General features: G+C 36.7%; 1 protein-coding gene across 12 annotated transcripts in view; it reads right to left on the bottom strand.

The window, feature by feature from the left end:
- Marchf1 (membrane associated ring-CH-type finger 1) overlaps positions 1 to 17,301 on the bottom strand; it is a 630,089-nt gene that overhangs the window by 511,082 nt on the left and 101,706 nt on the right. For 10 of the 12 annotated variants that reach the window (XM_035450825.1, XM_035450824.1, XM_035450836.1 and 7 more), the window contains one exon: positions 14,758 to 14,834. The gene's annotated coding sequence lies outside the window, so the exon portion shown is untranslated. Of the gene's footprint in view, positions 1 to 14,102; positions 14,236 to 14,757; positions 14,835 to 15,432; positions 15,659 to 17,301 lie in introns of those variants that run through there. The other 2 variants (XM_035450822.1, XM_035450831.1) reach the window with 2 other exon arrangements.

Raw genomic sequence — 17,301 nt, 5'->3', positions numbered from 1 at the left:
GGGGTTGGTGAGGCCCTTCCTACTTCCTACTAGAATATTAATTGAAATTTTCCTGAAATTGTTCAGGAAACCCCATGTGATATATGTTCATGAGTTCTATCATGCTGAGAACTCTCAAAACTCTGCCCAATCTTTCTGTTCCCTCCTCCATGATGGGTCCTGAATCTTTGGCACAGATTCGGGAGTTGACATAGATGTCTCATTTGTTACTTGTTACTTGCATTTTGATCAGTTGCAAGTTTCTAGGTTAGCCACACAGGATTGCCTTACCAGTGTGAAAAGATAAAACAAACAAAACAAACAAACAAACAAACAAACAAATAAACAAAAAGTTCTTCCATTTAGAAAGCTGAGAATTGGAGATAATTAACAGCCTGGTGATCTGCATTGTCTGTTGGGCCAGGCCCTATCAATTTCTTACAACCAAGACTTGAGGTGGCTAGGAATCTAAATGACCCTGATAGCCAGATGCTACCCCAAACTCCCATAATCAGGATCAGAGGTGGCTAATATCTCAAATGACCTCTGTGCTGTCTGTATGACAGAGGCCCCTTAGGCCCTTAAACTGGTATAGGTAGGTATCTCTAAAACATATCTTCTTGGAAGAAATGGCATGTACTCCAAGCAGAGTTTCAATGTAATTACACTTCATTGTGCAACAGGAATTGTGTTACACTGGGAAATTATTTTCCAAATTTTACTAGGCTTAAATACATTAGGAATAAACAACCTGTTATTAGACTCTCTGAAGTCTAATCCAGGTTGACTAAGTCAGTCTGCACTAGGTTTCATTTTCATCTCTTTATGTCGTTTTCTTTCCTCTATACACCTGCAGGGGACCTCTTCCAGTTCTCCCCTGGGCCCTGGAGGTTCTTTAATCATCATCTGTCAGCCAGATTTCTAATACCAGCCAAATATTTCTTCCTTTTGGACTGAGTCTTAAATACTATAGCAAAGTTGTTGGTTACCTCCATAATATTCATACCATGATTTCATCCATGGTCACATCTACCCACACTGCTCATTAAGATGGTTAATGACAACCTACCCCCACACCAGAAAACACCTAGCACCATTTGGTAATATAAAAAGTAGCTATCAGGAACAAATCTTCCTGTTCAGTATCAACTTCATTTCTCCATGTCCTGTGATCAAGTGTACTGCTTTAGCAAAAGAAACAACCTATGAAGTTCTGATGGGAGACCAAAAACAGTAACAATAACACATATTACTTAGGGACCTCAAGGTCACTCATAATCAACAACTCATGGGACATTTGATTGGACAACTTACGGCTTCTGGGAAAGAGTTTAACCCCTGTCTGTGATACTCTATTTGAAGTAACATCCATATACTTGCATACACAAACATATACAGATGTGTTCGTGTGTGTGTGTGTGTGTGTGTGTGTGTGTGTGTTATAAAATTATATGATTCCCCCAGACAAGAGTGGACATGCCCAGACCAGAAGGCCCATGCTGAGTCTGGACACACCTCACCCCTGTCTACACTCAGCCCTCTGTCCTGTGGTGGGCACCCGAGCCTCAGGTGAGTCTGGGCACTGCTTTGCCCCTCCAACCTCCCCCATCAACCCGTGCTTGCTTCTTCCTGAGCCCACCCAGGCAGGAGAGACTGCCCAGACCAGGAAGAACCACCTTGAGTACAGACATACCTCACCCTTGTCCAACCACCGCTCTCTGCCATCTGGCTGCTGCCAGAGACTGAGCCTTCTGCCTGCCACTGGAGAGAGGGAGAGACCCCACATGCACTCCCTGAAAGAAGGGATGGGAAGAAGACAGAGTAAGAGTACACCCAACAACAGATGGACCAATATGACACCTCCAGAATCTAGGGACTCCACACCAGCAAGATCTGAAAAGCCCAACAAAGAGGGTAAAGAAGAGATGGCCCATAAAAATTATCTTAGAAAGATGATAGAGACATTTAAAGAGGAAACAAGAAAATCCCTTAAAGAAATAGAAGAAAAAACAAGCAAAAAATTACATGAGATGGAAGAAAAGACAAACCAAAAATTCAAGAAATAAACATATCTCTTAAAGAATCTAAAGAAAGGCAAGAAAAAAACAACCAAAGAGTGAAGGAAGTACTCAGAACATTTCAAGGCATGAAGGCTGAAATAGTCACAATAAAGAAAACACAGAATGAGGCGATGCTGGAAATAGAAAGGCTGGAACTAAAGATGTGAGTATAACCAATAGAATTCAAGAGATGGAAGAGAGAATCTCAGTTGTCTAAGACTTGGAAGAGGATATAAAGACATCGATCAAAGAAAATCTCATGCCCAACAAATCCCTAACACAAAATATCCAGGAAATATGGGACACTGTGAAAGTCTGAATCTAAGAATGATAGGTATAGAAGAAGGTAAAGAAATACAGCTCAAAGGTACAGAAAACATATTCAACAAAATCATAGAAGAAAACTTCCCCAACCTAAAGGAGGATTTGCCTATGAAAGTACAAGAAGCTTACAGAACACCAAACAGACAGGACCACAAAAAGATGTCCCCTTACCATATAATAATCAAAACACCAAACCTACATCATAAAGAGAAAATATTAAGAGCAGCAAAGGAAAAAGGCCAAGTAAGATATAAAGGCAGACCTATCAGAATCACACCCGAATTTTCAATGAAAACTTTGAAAGCCAGAAGGTCCGGGAAAGATATCCTAATAACACTTAGGGAGCCTGGATGCCAACCCAGACTACTGTACCCAGCAGAACTTTCAATCACTATAGATAGAGAAAACAAGATATTCCATGACAAAACCAGATTTAAACAATACATATCCACAAATCCAGCACTACAGAAAGTTCTGGAGGGAAAACACTAATCCAACAAAGATCACTACACTCACAAAAACAGGCAATAGATATTCCAATTTTACCAAACATGAAAAGAAACAGGAGGGCAAAATACTACACACAATAAAACCACAAACAACAAATCCAAAAAAAAAGAATCAACAATCAATGGACATTAATATCCTTCAATGTCAATGGTCTTAACTTGCCCATAAAAAGATACAGGCTAACAGAATGGATAAGAAGACAGAATCTATCCTTCTGCTGTATACAAGAAACACATCTCAACTTCAAAAACAGGTGTTACCTTTAAAGGGTTGGGAAAAGATTTTCCAATCAAATGGGCCCAAGAAACAAGTTGGTGTAGCAATCCTAATATGTAACAAATTAGACTTCAAACTAAAATCAATCAAAAGAGATGAAGTAGGGCATTTCATACTCATCACAGGAAAAGTCCATCAAGATTAAGTCTCAATCCTGAACATCTATGCCCCAAATACAAAGGCAGCCACATTTGTAAAAGAAACATTACTAAAGCTCAAACCACACATAAACCACACACACTTATAGTAGGAGACTTCAACACCCCGCTTTCATCACTAGACAGGGCCACCAGACAGAAACTTAAAAAAAAAAAAAGGATCTAACAGAAGTTATGACCCAACTGGGTTTAACAGATATCTATAGAACATTCCATCCAAACACAAAAGAATACACCTCTTCTCAGTACCACATGGAACCTTCTCTAAAATTGACCACATATTGGCAGCAAAGCAAACCCCCATAGTTAGAAAAGAATTGACATAACCCTCTGTATCTTATCAGACCACCATGCTTTAAAGTTAGAATTCAACAGCAATAAAAATTGCAGAAAACCTAAAAACTTGTGGAAATTGAATAACACACAATTGCACCATTCCTGGGTTGAGGAAATAATTTAAAAAAGCAATCTTCAGTTCAACGTAATCCCCATCAAAATCCCAACACAGTTCTTCACAGACCTTGAAAGACCAATACTCAACTTTATATGGAAAAACAAAAAACCCAGGATAGCCAAAACAACTCTATATAATAAAGAATCTTCTGGAGGCATCACCATGCCTGACTTCAAGCTATATTATGGAGCCATAGATCTGATAACACCTTGGAATTGGCACAAAAAATAGACAGATAGACAAAGGAATGGAATTGAAATCCCTGATATTAACTCACAGACCAATGAACACCTTATTTTTGACAAAGATGCTAAATCTATACAATGGAAGAAAGATAGTATCTTCAACAAATAGTGCCGGCACAACTGGATTCAGACATGCAGAAAATTGCAGATAGATCCATATCTGTCACCATGCACAAAACTTAAGTGCAAATGGATCAAAGATCTTAATATAAATATAAGTATAATTAATATTTATATATTAATGTAATATCCAGCCACACTGAAACTTCTAGAAGAGAAAGTCAGAGATATCCTTGAATGAATTGGCACAGGAGACTACTTCCTGAACATTAAACCAGTAGCATAGACATTGAGATCTTCAATTAATAAATGGGGCTTCCTGAAACTGAGAAGCTTCTGTAAGGCAAAGAAGAGTCAGTAAGACAAAAAAAGAAAAGACAGTCCACAGAATGGGAAAAGGTCTTCACCAACCCCACATCTGACAGAGGGCTGATTTCCAAAATATACAATGAATTCAAGAAGCTAGCCACCAAACACCAATCAATGAAATTAAAAGATGGGGTGCAGAACTAAATAGAGAATTGTCAACAGAGGAATCTGAAATGGCTGAAAGACACTTAAGAAAGTGCTCAAATTCTTGGCCATCAGAGAAATGCAACTCAAAACAACTCTGAGATACCATCTTACACCAGCCAGAATGGCTAAAATCAAAAACACCAATGACAATCTATGCTGGAGAGGATGTGGAGAAAAAGGAACACTCCTCCATTGCTAGTGGGAGCTGCAAATTGTAAGACCACTTTTTAAATCAGTATGGCAGTTGCTCAGAAAAATGGGAATCAGTCTACCTCAATATCCAGCAATTCTTCTCTTGGGCACATGCCCAAATAATGCACATACATACAATAAGGACATATGTTTAACCATGTTCGTAGCAGCATTGTTTGTAATAGCCAGAACTTGGAAGCAACCTAGATGCCCCTCAACTGAAGAATGGATTGAGAAAATGTGGTACATTTGTACAATGGAATTTTTTTTCAGCGGAAAAAAAGCAATGGAATCTTGAAATGCGCAGGCAAATAGATAGAACTAGAAGAAACCATCCTGAGTGAGCTAACCCAGTCACAAAAAGACAAACATGGTATGTACTCATTCATATATGAATTTTAGACATAGAGTAAAGGATCACCAACCTACAATCTTCTTCACCAAAGAAACTAGGAAACAAGAAGGACTCTAAGGGAAAAATGCATGGACCCCAGGAATGGGAAGGGGCAGGAACTCCTGAGCTAATTGGGAACATGAGGGTAGGAGAGAGGAAGCTGCCAGAATGAGAGGAGGAGAAGAGGAGAGGAGAGGAAGTAATGGAGGAGCAGAAATATTGAGTTGGGAGAAGAATAGAGGAGAGCAGGATGAGAGATACCATATTAGAGGGAGCCATTATAGATCTGAGGAGTGAACTGGCACTAGGGAGATTTCTATAGATCTACAAGGATGACATGAACTGACAATGTAGGCAGTGATGGAGAGGATAACCTAAATGCCCTTCCATTTTAATAAGACTGATGACTACTTTTTATGCTATCCTAGAGCCCTCATCCGTGGCTGGTGGAAGCAGAGGCAGACACCCACAGCTATACACTGAACTGAACTCTGGAACCCAGATGCAGAGAGGGAGGAATCCAAGGGGTTGGGACCAGGCTGGTGAAAACCAAAGAAACAGCTGGCCTGAACAAGGGGGAGCACATGTCTGCTCTCTGTGAGGCCATCATGGGACTGATCCAGACCCTGGGAAAGTGCATGTCAATGAGGAGGCCTGACACCCTGTGGGGCCTCTGGTAGTGGATCAGTATTTTTCCCTGGTGTAATTAGGGACTTTGAGAGCCCATCCCACGTGAAGGGATGTACTTTCGGCCTTGACACATGGGGGAGGGCCTAAGCCCGGCCCAGGATGATGTGGTGGACATGGTGGAGCCCCCCTTCAAGGGCCCTTCCCTGCCTGGGGAGTGGTGTGTGGATGGGGTGGGGGGTTGGTTGGTGGGGGGTAAGGGGAAGGGTGAGGGCGAAGGGATTGACATGTGAAGCAAGCTTGTTCCTAATTTGAACTAGTAAAAAATTATATGATTCCATATGGCATTTCAAACATCTTTAATGTTAATATTTCTTCCTGTCCATATCTTCCCTATTCTTCCATCTCTGCTCCAACTGAAACTTTTGCTCATTATTATCCTGTTTCTCTTCTTATCACCTGTGTTCTTCTATCTCCTCTTTCTTAAGGCCTTTCTTTACCCACCATACCAGTGTCCCTTTTCTAATTTCTTGAATTCTACTAATACTCTAGGTTCAACCCATAAATTTGAATATTTAATGCTATGGTTCACATTAGTGAGAACATGCAACACTTGTCTTTCTGGGTCAGGGTTATCTTATTCCATATAATGCTTTCCATCCATTTACTGGCAATGTTCATTGTTTTACAATGGAATAGAACTTAGTTTTGACTCAGTATCATCTACTGATGTTTCTATCATCTATTCATGAGTTGAAGGGAATCTATGCTGTTTCCCATATCCTAGCTACTTACTTTGAAAAGAAGAGTTATGAACATGGATGGGCAGATAGATGTTTCTCTAGTAGGAAATACAGTCCTTTGGGTACATGCTCAGTATTAGCTTATCTGGGTCAGATGGTCGACTATTGATTTAGGGATTTCTACAGTGGTTTCAATAGTGGTTGCACCAACTTGCATTCCACCAATAATCCATGAGTTCTCCATTTCCCTCCATCCTTGTCAGTGTTTAATGTCTTGTTTCCTTAACCTTAGACATTCTGAATTTGTTAAAATGAAATTCCAAAGTAGTTTTAATTTGCATTTACCTATTGACTAAGGAGGGTTGGTACTTAAAATATATTTCTTAACTATTTGCCTTTCTTCTGATAACTCTAAGTATAGTTCCATAACCCTGTTTCTTAATTTGGTTTTTGTTTTCTCAATAATTAATTTTCCTTTTTTTTTTTTGCTTTTGTATTCTTATTTTCTGTCAGATGTGTAGTTGGCAAACTTTTCCCTATTCTTCAGGCTTCCTGTCAATCAATTGACAGTTTTTCTTTGCAGTGACTGCAATTGTGTTTAAATTACATAATACTAAAATAATCATATATATTATTGAATAAAACAATTAAAACAGATGAATGTATTAAATATTAATTATGGATGGTTTCCATTACTATAAGTAAAACACCAAACATTCATCTCTGTTTCTGAGCTTATTCTGAACACGAATGGAATAAAAACATGGAGGATAATATTTTAAAAATAGGCTTTATTTCAAATTTGTACCTCTAGAGCCTTTCTCTTCTTAAAGGTTGTACAAGAATGAATAATGGCACACAAAGCAAAAATGAGCCACAGTGACAGAATGCACAATGTAAAAATAAAAAAGAATGAAAGGAATTTAGCATTCTATGCTAATATTTAACACGCTTTCACTTTGTGCCCATATTGCGATATCCTTATTCCAAATTTCATTTCAGAAAAAGATCATTTTGCCCTATAAGCATGATACAGATAGAAAGAAATGCCACTCTTGAGATCCTAAATGGTGCTGATTTTGCTTTGTTATTAAACTATGAAGGAACCTATGAACTCTTCATAGCATGTAGTTTGATTTCAGAGAACCTGGGACAATTTTTTGCCATCAATTCTTGTGGCAACATGAATTTTAATCTCTATAGAGAACTTATGACTAAGACCTTAAAAGTATACACAGGTAAAAACAATGACAGGGTAGTCCAATGGTCAGTATCACTTGACATGTAGCACTAGAGTATCCAGATGTATTTTCCTGGAATTTGTTAGCATAACAAGTGTGAGTTGTGACTCCATAGGAGAGTTGCTGTCCTTGAATTTACAGATCCTATCATGGCACTCATGAGTGAAATTCAGAGAATTGTTGTATGTTCATGATAAAATAATATTGTTTATTTTACTTTTATAAATAAAATTTAACATTTCCTGAATTATGAATTTTCTCAACAAACATGAATAATACTATTTTCACTAAAACTCATTTAATATCATATGTCAATTTCCTAAGTCATTAAATTTATTCTATCATATTTCAACGATTATACATTTTATCAATTTCAAAATTACCATTGTTAAACATAAGCTTTAGTATTATTAATTGATATACATAACAGTTCCACTTTTGGGTATGTAACCAAAGTAATGAAATCAGCATATCAAAGGTATCTACCCTCTCTCTTTCATTGAGGGACTACTCATAATAACCAAGAAACAGATGTAATCTAAGAGTCTATTGGATGATGAATCAACAAAAGGGTAAGAAAGAAGAGTGTGGCAGGAAAAGGAGCCATTCATCAATGGATACCAAGTTACAATAGGAGAGGAATAGAGTACCCTGGTGTGATACTGCACAGTAAGATGAGCACATGTGGAAATGTACTCCGCATCAGAGGATTATGGAAGGAAACATTTTTAAAGCTTTTACCACAAGGTGACGAAAATGTTTAATTTGATTCTATAATTACATAAAAACATGCATGTATTAGAATGGAAGAAAATCTGCCAATTATACTTCTAATGGTAGGGTAATATACAGAATATTAAAGAAATGTAAAAATCAAATACAGAAAAACATCACCTCCTCCTGTCCATAAACAAGCCATTGTACTTCAAAGACAGTTCTCGGAAAAATTTTGTATTAAAAGATTTATATTTGGGAACTATATAGGTGACTCGGTCAATGCTAAAGTACCCACTATGCAAGCATAATGATTTGAGTTCAGATCCCCAACTCCTATATCAGACAGCTCACAACTGCTTGGACTCCAGTTACAGAGTATCTTATGCTGTTGTCTAGACAACTGTTCTCACATGCACACACCCAACCACACTCACATATGTTCATAATTGAAAACAATATTATTCTTAAAAGAAATGAAGTGGAGAAACAATTAAAGAGGACACCTGGCATTGACCTCTATATCCAGGTGCATACACATGTATACACGGACAAGCAGACAGACAGACAGACAGACAGACACACACACACACACACACACACACACACACACACACACACACACACACACGCACACGCGCGCTCTTTCCTATATCTGTCTCACACAAAAGTAATGTCATAGGCAATGATAAAAGAATGGGGTCCTTACAAGATCAGTTCAGGCAGAGTAAGAGGCCTTGATTGTGAAACAAAAACCTCTTCAGGTTGCTTTTGTGTCATGTTTGGAGCTCTGTCTCTATATCTAACCACTTTGCTACCAAGAACATGATGAGGACTGCAACAAGACATAGAACCACTTTGATTTTTGATCTGAGAACTGCTAAATCTGACATGTAAATAGCCCATTCTCTCCTCTTCATGCCTCTAAAGGACTAAGAGTTTTCTGCAACATTGCAAAGCACAGATTGCATTTGACATAGCCAGTGACTGAAATATGACCACAGTTCTACTTTGTGAGCAATCATCAGAGCACAGCCAAACTGTTTCATTTAACATCAATAGTGCTTTGATTCACAGATGCCACAAAATAAAACAGAGAGATGGAAACCAGTATTCTGAGCTGCACAAATAAAACGTCTGGCTTGTACAAAGAACTCAATCCACAGTTGATACAAAATAGCAAATGAGGAATTCCAGACTGCAACACTGCAGCAAACCAGAATAGATAGATAGATAGATAGATAGATAGATAGATAGATAGATAGATAGATAGATCGATCGATCGATCGATAGATAGATAGATATAGATAGATATAGATATAGATATAGATATATATTGGTTAATTATATATTAATATATATATTCTACTTAAAAATTGCCAAGATCTCTTTCCATTCAATAAGCCAATAAGCCCAGGCCAGGGTGTTAAAATATATGATATTATGGATATTCAAAAATACATGCAAAAAGATTTTCTGACTATGTATATGATACCCTATGTATTTTTTAAACGTTGTGGATTCCCTTCTCAAAATATCTTTTATCTTGATAATGACCTTAGAAAAAGAATGCCATTTTGAGACGAACTATTTCCTTTAGTGGTTTCAGATACTCTGCTTCATAGAAAGTGTAACAGGGTTAATTGTCTGATGTGTATTAAGAAGCATTGGTGTAAAAAACCCTTCAATACCAATTCAGATAAGGACAAAAGGCAGATTTGTTTATGTGATCATTAAGACAAATGAAACAGAAAGTCACTGTTATTAATTATACAGGGGAAACAAATTAGAGATAGTTACATTCAAAAAGATTCCCTTCAATGAAGGGGTTATTGAAAATAAAATAAAATGTTATTCATATTTCCCTGACATTGTGATATCAAGAATAGTTTTTTTTTAGATCTTTGAAATGGAAAAATCAAATGGTTTTTATGTTGTTATATTTCTTTCTGTAAGTGCCCAAGGGTATAAATGGCAGTAATTGTGAGACATTCTGGGCATTCAAATATCCAGACAATCAATGCTCATTTTAGCAAGCACATTAAGTTTGTTTCAGGGTCTCTACCAGTGGCAGGTGAGCAAGATCACAGGTGGCAGATCTTCCCAGTAGATTTCAAAGGCACTCTTGAAAGTAAAGCACAAGTCCATATTTCAAATGTACCAGCATCTTCCTCATAGGTGTATGAGAGAGATATCTACAAACTACCAATCCTCCTGTAAACAAGGAGATTCTAAACTTAAAGAATTTTTCCAGCATGTTGATTTGTGAGTTTGATTTTGATGTAATTCATCATCTGTTCAAAATTATACTCTGCTACTGAAGTGCATAGCCTACCTGTGGGTTTTGGATTTTGGTATTCATTTTTTATACTAAACCATTTTTTTGTCACCTACCCCCAAATAACTTTACAGTTATATAGAGAAAACAATCCATGGCAAAAGGCAGTGTAAATAGATCTAAAAGTGGAATACGCATGAGATGTTAGTTTCTATTGCTAAAAACCATTATTTTAGCTGGGGTTCAGGTTTTAAGACACAGTCTCACTATGTAGCTCTGGTTGCCTTAGAATTTGCTGTGTTTGCCTATAACTTGTGAATCTCCCAAAATGCTGCAATGGCAAGTTAAACTTACTATTCACGATTTTATCTATTATGTGTAGTTTCTGTAGCCATAAAAGTGTATATATGGATAAATGTCACTCATTTTACATAATAGTTATTAAGAATTACTTTTATCTTCAATCATCCTGCAAGAACAGTTAGGAGGCATTAGCCCCCCTTTCACTATTACATGTTAATTTTCCTGTAGCAGTCTGTACCGTTCCTTATCATGTTCAGTCTTGTGCTTCTTGTAAGTAATAGATGTTGCAAAGTGAGTCAGTTTGCCTTTGTTTTCAATATGCTGTCAATATTACCTATCCCATCTATAGCAATTCACTAGTATCCCATTAAATTTCACCTATATTTTGTGTTTCAATTTAATTGCACAAACTCTGTGGCACTTCATGCATTCTTTGAGTGGGTTTTTACTTATGTTCTATTACACATATAACATACAAAGGAGAGATATAAGATGTGGGTCATCATTGAGATATAATATAACTTGCAGTTTTCTTGATTTTTCCCCTTCTCTAAGTATTTTTTTTGCAAAATAATTTTTCCACACAAATGAGATCAGAGGAAGATTTAGAAGCAGCACTGAAATTTTTCATCTTCATTTTTTCCTTTGGTGTTCTTAGAGTTAATTGTCATGTAATTTAATTTATCAAATTAAGGTTACTGAGAAAATGCTGATTTAGTATCTACTTAGTTTCTAGCAAAGAATGCTACATAATAGCAGTATAAGCTAGAAGATACATATTTTTAAGCCAAAGCCATACATTTTCTAAATACTAGAATGATAGTCTATTTTGAGGTGTATTACCTTGGGAGGTGTAGTCACCTCTTAAGGGAAGAGCAACTAGAAGAGAGCTGTGATTTAAAAAAAAACCTGATAATTAATACACTTGAGCAGATTAATCAGATCAAATTATTGTAGCTCCATTCTAGAAGCCAAAGATCTCCTTTGATCATCACTAAACCCTCAGAGAAAGCCATATTAATTATCCATTAGGGACTGAATGGCTAGCTAATGGGGACCATAGCTGAGAAGATGTTTTGTCTCACCACTCATCTCCTCCTTCCTTTGTATACATGTAAGGCTTGTTTATATTTCATGCCCCTAATGAGATTACACCCATCATGAGAACATCTGTGGCAGTTGACTCATTGATTTTTTTGTAATCCACAGGTTTGAGTGTGAGTGAGACTTGTAAAGAACAGGTTTTGAATTTTGTGGACAGTTACAGAATTGTGCTGTAATCTACATTTGACTTGAAAAAAAATCAAAGCCAACACTGATTAACATGATGAGCAAATAAGACCTTACAGAACTGAAATCATATGCTCTTAATCTTGTAAGATCATATTGAATTAATTGGTATTTTCCCCTCAAATGATCCTTCAGTCTAAGTTGTATTTTATTTTAGAGGTCAAAGGGAATTTAGAGCCAGTAAGCTGACAATGGTGTACACACATAAACACATTTTTGTATGTGTGTGCATGCACACACACACACACACACACACACACACAGAGAGAGAGAGAGAGAGAGAGAGAGAGAGAGAGAGAGAGAGAGAGAGAGAGAGAGAGAAATAATTACTTTTTAAGGAAAGTATTTATGAATTGGTATCTTCAATTATTTGAATGCTTAAAAATTCCCACAGCCTAGAAATCTACTTCTTAAAGTGTTAATATCTTGACATGTGAAAGTATTTGCTTATTTTTAATTATGGGGGTTTTTACTTGTGAGTGGGCTGCTTGAGAGACAAGAGTCAAAGAATACCCTTAGAGTTGAGTTACAGGTGTATTTGAGACATTCAACATGAGTTTAAGTCACTACAAAGTAATTGGTGGCTTTTTCTATAATCCTATCATATATATGAAAAAGCATGCTTATTTATTTCTTTCTTTAAAATTAAAAAAATCAGAAACACTATTGCTGAGATTTCATCATACTTTTTTTTTCTTTTTTATGGATTTCAGATTTCCCTGTAACTTCCTAGACCACAGGACTGCAAAGCAATCAAGAATACTATGTTCAAACTAAGGATGCATTTCTTCTTGCTTATAAGGGTTTTATTAGCCTAAGCCTCAACACCTCCACAGGCTTCAGTGTGGATGAATAAGACACGAAGTGGGTGAATTTAATGAGAAAGGAAATGGATTTTTGTGAACTTCCAATAGAAAAAATATATATTTATCTACCCCTGATAATCTTGCAAAAGCCAAATTCAACACCATTTTCTTTAGATTTTTATGCACGGACCTTGACATTGAAAACATCTACTGAATATTTCCTATTAAAATAAAATAATATAAACTAATTGATGTTGTTTGAACTTTAAGAAGTAGATACATGTTCAGAAAGATCTATATAATTACCAAAAATATACAATTGTAATTAAGCATCCTTTTATGGGAAATTTTTGTGGTTCCTTTAAAGGAAATTAATCATTTAAATCTTATGGTATATAAACAGCAGAACTACTGGGCTTTAATTTAAACCTAAGATGAAAAAAATTTTAAATCTTTGACTATAAAAATTTCCTCCTATTTTACATGTGTTTATTATGTTTTTGAAGTAACTTATCCTCTCTAAAATATTACATAGGTTTCTATACAAGGTTTCAACATTTGAGCCTACTCTCAAGTAGATAGTTCAATCATTGGTGTTTGCAAATACCAGGTGCAAAACTTTCCCAAGGAATAACATCTGGACATACTATTGTCTCGTGCAATTTAGAATGTAATAGACATTTTTTTCATCTAGTCGACGCTCCATTTATTTATTGTGAGGCAACAGAGAATAATTTTTGTCTTGCTTAGTGAACATAGTCTTCATTAATGAAAAGCCAAAAAAAAAACAACTTGCAAATGTCAAAATAAATAACATGTTTTACATTGTCTTCTTCTACTGGGTCATAAAAATACTAATTAGGGACAAAGGAACTCTTTATCACAAAGTCAGAAAGCAGCTTATAAAATAGAAGAAGTGTATTTGCCCTTACTTTGTTCCAGAAACTGTGAAATAGCCAAATCTTAACTTGAAGATAATGGGAAGGGTTATAAATTGCATCTTCCGGGAGCATTTCGTTCAGTGTCATCCAAGACTCTCCACACAACAGCCTTTCTTGTTTGCTCCTCATCCCATGAAACAAATAAGTGACCAAGTCTAAGATATCAAAGCTGTATATATAGTGCATATCATAAAATGATGATGAATATTAAAATTCATGAATATGAAAAATAACATTAGGAACAAGATTAAAATTCTTTTTTCTAAAAATAGTACTTAGCTACATTAATAAGCCTCCAATGACAGTTTCTGCAAATAAAGATCTATTTGTTCACTGAAACAACGGTGTGATAATTATGAGCATGTTTGTCCAGGGCAGATCAGCATTCTAGACAGCACCATCTCTTTGAACTAGCTTAGCAGTCCATAAGGATCTTATTATGAGTCATTAAAATATTGGCTAATAGAGACAAACAGAGTTAATCTAACATACAAATACTTTTTTGCCGTTATTTACATAAGATAAAGTTAAGGTAAAACAAAGCTTGGAAGAAAAAAAATCAATTAAGAGCCACTCCACTTCCAAATGAGGAAAGCAATTGTCTGTATCAGAAAGAAATCTTTAAGATAAAAACAGATGAACTTACAAATTATGCCAGTATCGTGTTTAGTCACAGTAGGACAGAAGAGAAGAAGCTCTCAGAACTCTTTCTGGGCACATTTCCTGAAAAAGAAAATTCAAATAAATGTGAAACTAACTATCAAGAACAGAAAAAGACTTGGTTTATACAATGGAAGACCAAAATTTACAATTTAAATTGTAAATATATTCACAATTTAATCATGCATGTGTTCACTGCTGCTTCTAAACTAGTAGTTGATCTACCTGTTCATAAAGCAACTGTCATACCTATGCATGTATAAGTGTAAGTATAGATTTGTAACTATAAAAATTTATTTTTTACTTTATTGAAGTTCCCATTATCCATTCATTTAGAATATTATAAGTATATTGGTTAGTTGTTATTTGAGTTAACAATACTTTCAGTATAACATACAAATGACATAATTATCAGCTATTAATAATCAAAGGTAAATATTAATACACTCCTAAATCAAATACATAAATATTCATTTCTTATATCACAGTGGTTACCAGTTTTAGTGTGAAAATTTGATCCATACCAGAATTAAATATTTAATGAACAATTTCCGTTCTGTTTACTTAATACAATGGATTTTATATTCCATCTGTATTTTACACTGATTAAAAATTCAACTGTTCACTCATAAGAGGATACTGTACATAAAGCAAAACATACCCAGGCTGCAATCCACAACCCCAGAGAAGCTAGAACCCTCTTCCAGAAGCAGATGGAAGCAGAATCAAAAATCCAAAACTAATCATTGGGCAGAGTTCCTGGAGTACAATCTAAGAAAGGGATGAGTGATAATATGAACAAAGGAGTCAGAATCAGCTGACCCCAGCTAGTGAGAAATCACTGACTCCAGTATGAGAACCAGGGAACCTGCATAAGACTGAGCTACTTCTACTTCCATTAGTTGCTGGATGAAGGCTCTAGGATGGCACATAAGGTCATCAATATCATTATCAGAGGAGGGCATTTAAGGCAGAAGCAGACACCCACAGCTAAACCCTAAGCTGAACTCTGGAATCCAGTTGCAGAGAGGGAGGAGTGATGAGCAAAGGGGTCAAGACCAGGCTGGTGAAACCCACAGAATCAGCTGACCAGAACAAGGGGGAGCTCATGGACTCCAGACTGATAGCTGGGAAACCAGCATAGGACTGATCCAGAACTCATGAACGTGGGTGTCAGTGAGGAGACCTCAGAAATCTATGGGGCCTCTGGTAGTAGATCAGTACTTACCCCTAGCATACGGATGGACTTTGGGAGCGCATTCCACACAGAGGGATACTCTCTCAGCCTAGACACACAGGGGAGGGTCTACGCCCCATTCCAAAGGATATGACAGACTCTGAAGATCCCCATGGAAGGCCTCACCCTCCCGGGGGAGCAGAAATGGTATGGGATAGGTAGGTTGTTAGTGGGGGGCAGGGGAGGAGAGGAGGGAGAGGGAACTGGGATTGACATGTAAAACAATCTTGTTTCTAATTTAAAAAAATGAAAAAAAAAAAAAAAGACCAAACTAGACTCCCTGAATACATGTGACAATGGTATGGCTGGGACAACATATAAGGCCACTGGCAGTGAGTCCAAGATCTAACTCTAATGTACAAACAGACTTAGTGGAGCCCATTCTATATGGAGAAATAACTTACTGAGCCTAGACACAGGGGTGTGGGGGTGGAGAGGTGCCTTGGTCCTGCCTCTATGAGATGATGGGACAGACTGAGTAGAATTATGAGGGAGGTCTTACCCCCTCCGAGGAGCAGATGAGAGGTTGGGGGGAGGGGACTAGAGGGAGCAAGAGAAGAGGAGGGAGGAGGAACTGGGATTGGAATGTAAAAAATAAATTAATAAAAAATAATGAAAAATCAACCAATACTTGAGAATAGAAATGAGGTAATTACAAGCATTGATAAACATGAAGGAGATGAGCTGTATACTGATCACAACATCAGGGTTTTTAAAATGGAACCTAACTTTATGTCAGATATGGTAGCAAATACTTGTGATCAATACACTTGGGATGCCTAAAGAAGGATCACTGTGAGTTCCGGGCAAGCCTGGGCTACAGAGTTAGATACTGTCTCAAACATAAACAAACAAAAAATAAACAAACAAAAAAAGAAAGACAGAACATCAACTTTGAAAGGGCAAATGGTTATGTATGTTTAAAAACCAACTAAGCCAGGCCATGTCGGCAAATGTCTTTAATCCCAGCCAGAGGGATTGGGAGCCAGAGGCAAGAGGATATCTATGAGTTCAAGGCCAGCCTGGTCTACAGAACAAGTTCCATGACAACCCAGATAGTTACACAGAGAAACCCTGTCTCAGAAAATTAGGTAACTAACTAATTAGGTAAATAAATAAATAAATAAATAAATAACAAAAGAACCAAGTAAGGGAGGAAGTGGCAAGCTGTTGAAGATATCACATACATCATTTATGTTTTGGCAAGCCAAATGTGTTCAGAAGATGCCTGAGGGATGTTTATGAGAGTGATAATAGAAATATTCTTTTGACAGAGGTCAAGTCAAACTTGAT

Source organism: Cricetulus griseus (genome assembly GCF_003668045.3).
Source record: "Cricetulus griseus strain 17A/GY chromosome 1 unlocalized genomic scaffold, alternate assembly CriGri-PICRH-1.0 chr1_0, whole genome shotgun sequence".
In the NCBI taxonomy this organism is placed as follows: Eukaryota; Metazoa; Chordata; class Mammalia; order Rodentia; family Cricetidae; genus Cricetulus; species Cricetulus griseus.
Note: the sequence above shows the minus strand (reverse complement) of the source record. Positions and strands in the feature narration are given on the sequence as shown.